Genomic DNA, 5,938 nt, shown 5'->3' with positions numbered 1-5,938 from the left:
GAAGAGTTGGGGATCGGACGGGAATTCCAGAAGGGCACACCTGAAATCATAAACTGGACTAGGAGGGCACAATTTTGCATATCTATTACACAAGGCAGTTCTATAGTTTCACAAAATACACACGTCACCTAGAAATACTAGTATGTTTCGTACGGGAGTCCGTGCGAATTATTCTTGTGAGAAATAGTCACACACATTAATTAAGGATCCAACTGTCCAACCCCATCCCTTTTACTAGCTTTCCCCATAGACAATGGCAAAATTTCTTTAACCTCACAGAGGCAGAGCCATAGTCGTGAAACGGTGGTTGCAACTCTGTTGTGGAGTAGGAGACTAGTCATTCAATGACCTGGTCTGCTTCACCAGCAGTTCCTGAAGTACTTGTTGCCGCTGAGAAAATTGGTCGGTCAACGGCACCTCCCTGGGATGTGATAGGTTACAATTTTATTATTTATTTTATTATTTATTTTCTCTATTACCTGACCTGATGTGAATTAATTATTAGATTCTATTCACTTTTCGTAATTTACATTTATTTCAGGGAATAGAACAAAAATATCACAATCAAGACCAATTTGACAAACATCGGGAAAGAGTTCAAATAGCAGACAATCAAGGGCATTCTCGGAACAAGGAGATGCAAAACCTTTTTGGTAATTTTGACCAAAGACAGCAACTAAAAAAGGGAAAAGAAAGCAAACTTGGGAGAGGCGTCCAGAGCAGGGGCGGAGGGAAGGGGGGGCCAGGGGGGCAACCGCCCCCCCCTCCAATTGTTAAAAAAAAAAATTTCTATGTAAAAAAATTTTTACTATATTGTTTTGCCCCCCAAATATTGATAAAAATTTTCACTTTGCCCCCCCTCCAATTGTTATAAAAAAAATTTCTAAGTAAAAATTTTTTTATTATATTGTTTTGCCCCCCCCAAATATTGATAAAAATTTTCACTTTGCCCTCCTCTCAAGGACCCAAACAATAATATTTGAAAGTTATTTGGATTTGATCCAAATAATAGAGACTCGCCCCTCCTAATTGCAATTCCTAGCTCCGCCACTGGTCCAGAGGCTTCGTCCTCTCCGCAAGGGGGCCGCCGCACAGGAGCCAAGCATTAGAGTAGCTTTGATTTTTCCTTTCTTAGCTTTTTAGTAGTAGTTCTCTCGTTGGTGATGACAAGGAAAAACAATAGACTCCCTTTAGCTTTCTTTGACTTTTCTCTTTCGTCTTTTGTGGTTGCCCTCTGCGCATGTCAGGAGGAATGAAGCATCAGCCTTTGACTTTTCCTTTTGTAGCTTTTGATTGTTTTTCTTCCTTCGCATGAGCAGACAACTCTTGTTTCAATTTTGCGTGGGCTTTATTAACCAAGAATGAACTAATTTCCTTTGTCTAGTCAAAAAGCAACGAAGGCTTTGATTCGCCTAAAAATTGTGAGATCGATTTAATTTTATCTTTTCTTTTTATTTATTGGTATTCGCATATTCCCTGGTTACAGTGCTTATGATTGTTTAATTAATTGATTGTCTTGGATCCGGATAATTAGTTAATTTGATAATCTATTGTCAATTGGGACGTTAAATCCGTAATTGTTTAATTGTCTCAAAATAGTGATAACTGGCATGATTGGGTTTGTGTCAGGGGGATATGCGGGCTAATCTAAAATAACCCTGGTAGTGCGTTATTTGGTTAGAATAGGGCTACTCTAATACGTAAGGCAATTGGGGAATTAAATCTTACGGGCGTACCTAAGATTATTTCTCAATTAGAGCAGTGATTAACGAGCGTACCTTAATCACCGACACAATAATGAGGGGTTGACTGTCATCGCTTGTTTGACAGTTATAACCTATTTATTGGTAAATAATTGGAATTGCCTTTGCATCGATGATCAATTAGGTGAACCATTGCTGAAGTTATTCCTTGGCTAGATCCTTAATTATCACTCATTTGATTTTAGTAATTTGTTATTTAATTTCTAGTTGGCTATTTTATTTTTATTATTTTTAGTTGAATTGTTTAAATTATCACCCCTGATATAAAAACACCCTCTTGTCACTGTGAATTTGAAAAGGAACAATTACTCCCAGTCCCTGTGGATTCGACCCTACTTACCGCTATCTACAGAAATTACTTTTAGTTTGAGCAGATTTTTATTATTGCACAGGTTTCGACAACCTGTCAGAATGCAGAGTTGACAAATTAGTTCTAAGCAAAAACGTGATTATATGTATATTCAACTGTTTTGGTTTCTTTATTCGATATGTGTTTGTCAATTGTTCTACAGTCACGTACTTCAAAGTAAAAGTCCAGAAAATTCGCATACAAATTTAAATGCCCACAAAAAAATTGATAATATTATTAATCTATGGAAATTAGCAGAAGCATTCATTCCATGGATCTCTTCAGCTACGACAGTCAAATAAACAAAGTCCAAGACTAAAGGCTGTGAATTGCTAAACACCTTCGATCGATAGAAAACATAATGACATTAGGCTTATCTTCTCACAATTATTTTCTGAGGATGGACCGAGCACAGGGTCGACTTCTTCAAATAATATGGACGTCAAAATCATAAAGAACATTGAGATACACAATTTGCATATTTTCATTGTTCTGCTCCTTCCATTAAAGCTGATCATACAAATGTAGCATGCTTATAGGCACAAAGTGACCCACATGACTACATCTGGTATCCTGACTGATTCATTAGTATGTAAAATATTTTGATATTTTCAACCAAATTGTCAAGTATATTAAAGACTTTATACCGCAATATTCTCAATTATGAATTTACGGTCCTGAGGAAGCATTTATAGCCTGGCATATAAATAACTCCGTGATACTCTATCTATACAAATGTGATTCTACTTACGCATAGACTAGAATTCTCTCGGATGTCAAGGGATTAAATTTGGTAGCGCTATCATGGTTAGAGAGAACTCTGTTGACAGTTTATTTGTTTATATGTGATATTTGAGCATCTCTATATTGTCAAGCATGTTAATTCGTGGCTTATTGGCATGCTCATCCAATTGAGTAAATTCTTATGGTTTTCAAACATACTTGAAACTTGATTGCATTCACACGAAAGGCATGCATATTAAATTTTTCAATATTATAATTTGCTATGCTAATTTTGACCTATGTTCTACCACACCCTTTTGGAGAGAATCAATTTTGACTTGTGAGACGAAGGGATGAATTGGATAGTATGATGAGAATGTAAAGTCCCGAGTTTGAGACCTTACACTTAAAATTTCTGACTTGTCATGTTGATTTCCTTACGGTAACTAGAGCCAATTCTGCACCCCTGTTTGACAGGAACTAGGAATTTTTTTCATTAATGGATAATCATGCAATGGATGGGTGACATATGACATCAGTATTCAATCAATACTATATCAATTTCCTTTTTTGATATAATATTATATCAATTTCTAGTAAGCCTCACCTATTGGATCCATTGCCATGCCCGTTCAATTTTATTTCATTCCTCGATTCGGTTATCTCCTGATATGCCAATTTTTATTTTTTTTTTTGTCAAAATCCTGATATGCCAATTGATTCAGTAAAAAGTTAGCATTTGCACGTGATTGTAGTCCAAAATACCGTAGCTCATAAGATAGCTTGATTTTCATCTCTAGAGGCATAATATCCCTTTCAGGACTCTCAGCGATTAAAATGATAGCTTGTTGATTGATCTGCTAGAACACCTAAGTCTAGGGTCGAGTGTCGATGGGGCGGGGTAGGAGACAGGGGAGTATGTCTCCACCCCATTCCCACCCTGTCACCCACCTAACACTATATATATACTAGAATGGTTCTGGCTGTGCCAATCTATTGTGTAACAAATATTGAAAAATTTCTTGCCACTCTTATTTTTAAACTTGGGCACAATTGTATCTAATTCTTATTCTAAATTAGAAATAAATTACCCATTTGAAAAGGCTCAAAATTTTCATCAGACTAAATAATCATTCATCTAAATCCAATAGCACAACCAATTCCCAACCTATTGTGTAGAAAATATAATTCAGAGGCTCAGAGCACCTAAATTGTAAGTAGTGACAATTCTTATGTAGATGTATATAATGTAATAAAGTGCTAACCATAACTCACGCCCATCTATTAAAATTGAAGAAATGGTTGATCCTAACAATATTAGATATGAACATTATTTTTTTATTTTTATTAATTGAAATACCAACCTAAATACTGTTATTTTTTCTTTTTAAGTGTAAAATTCTTTTAAAAGCATTTTTAGGCTAGAGGATTAAAGTATTAGCTGAAAAGAAATCCGATATTAGAGATTCTTGTTGAAAATTTTATTAAGTTCAGTGGTATAATTGAAAAACTTTTGTGGATTGCTTGCATCATTGGTCATCAGGTTGTAAACATAGCATGCCAAATACATTTACTGGCAAGATGTGGAAAATATTAAGTGCGTAAATTATTGCTTTCTAGCAGTAGCATCTCTCCAATGAAAATCAAAATATCCTATACTATGTAGTCTATGTTGCATCTGTAAATGTTCAAAAGATCCTATACTATGTTGCATTTGTAAATGTTTAATCAATAAGAGTAAGAATAAAGAAGCAAAGGTAGAACCTTCTTAAATGAAATTACATAATATCCTTTCCATTTAAAAAGTATAAAATTCATACACCTTTACAATGAAGATACCAATTTTTGGGGATTACATTTATTCACCTTCTGCTTAGAATATTATTTTTTACTTGAAAGAAAAGGAACATTTGTACAACAGAGGAGAAAATGTAAAAATGGCTTTCAGTAGAATGATTGCTTCCATGGCAGCTAGCCATCTGTAAAACAGAGAACAAAGAACACAAATTGCTTTTAGTAGAATGGTTGTCCCCATAAAGAGAAGTCATTCACTAAATTTCTTAAGAGTTACAAAAGGGGAAAAAAATCTTACCTTCAAGCCAACTTCAAGTAGAAGGAACTGAATTCTGGAGAAGGGAAATTCAAAAAAACCCAAATCCTACAAATTTTCCATGTTGTCAGTCATAAAATAAGAAGAGAAAAAAAAAACTAAAAAGCAATGCATTGAATGTTTAGAGAATGAAAAATATTACTCAAGAACTTATTTTAGTCATTAGAGTAATATCGAAAGGATCAAAACATGTCGTAATCATATTTAAAATGGGGCTAAATTTGTATTAAAAGTTTAGAAGAACACATTCAGCTACACTGAAACTAATAAAATAGGAAAAAAATGAATTTTGACAATCAAAACCAAGACTCAAATTTATCTATAAAAGTCAAGCAAAAAAGAAGAGCATCCCCATGGCCACAAAGTCGGCTGTAGTTGGGGGATAATATTCCCCAAAATGCCATCCTGTAAGAATTATCTATAAGATGAATCTGAAGGTTACGCATAATTTGGGGAAAAATTTGCTGATTTTTTGGCCAAGAAGCACAACCTAATCTAACCAAAAGTTCCCCATTTTCCTCCTTCCAAGTAGAATTATCCTGTGGGTAAGCAAATTCTGAGCAAGGAATTACAAAAAAAAAGAGTTTATTTGACATTGAATAAAGAAGAAGACACCATCTGCTAAAGTAGTTGAACTGCAGCTTCTTCCTTTCGTCTAATGAGAGGAAAAAGAAATAGACGGAAAAGAAACAGGAATGAAGCAGAAAGATGGTAGGCTAAAACTAAAAGTCAAAAGAAGCAAATAGTGATGGTACAGAGGAAGAAGGGAAAGATGCGGATGAACAGGAGAAAAAGTGCAGGTGAAAAATTAAAATTCAGCCCAAATAGTGAGCTACTGTTCTGGAAGCCTATTATGTTTAGAAGGGCAAACACGTAATTTTAATTAAAAGGACAAAAATGCCCTAGAATAGTTATCAACTGTTTAGACCAAGGTACACTTTATGAGGTTATTGCCGGAAAAAAAAACACAATAGTTGCTTCTCTCCCATGTTT

The 5,938-nt window shown here is 34.7% G+C and overlaps 1 long non-coding RNA gene across 1 annotated transcript; it reads right to left on the bottom strand.

The window, feature by feature from the left end:
• Positions 1-4,608: 4,608 nt before the first annotated feature.
• On the bottom strand, positions 4,609-4,998 carry LOC113736060 (uncharacterized). The gene is made up of 2 exons (XR_003459579.2): positions 4,928-4,998; positions 4,609-4,814 (listed from the first exon to the last, which is right to left on the bottom strand). It is a non-coding gene; the product is annotated as an uncharacterized lncRNA (long non-coding RNA).
• Between the last annotated feature and the right edge of the window lie 940 nt (positions 4,999-5,938).

Source organism: Coffea arabica, chromosome 3e (assembly GCF_036785885.1).
Source record: "Coffea arabica cultivar ET-39 chromosome 3e, Coffea Arabica ET-39 HiFi, whole genome shotgun sequence".
In the NCBI taxonomy this organism is placed as follows: domain Eukaryota; kingdom Viridiplantae; phylum Streptophyta; class Magnoliopsida; order Gentianales; family Rubiaceae; genus Coffea; species Coffea arabica.
This window is presented reverse-complemented; position numbering and strand designations above follow the sequence as displayed.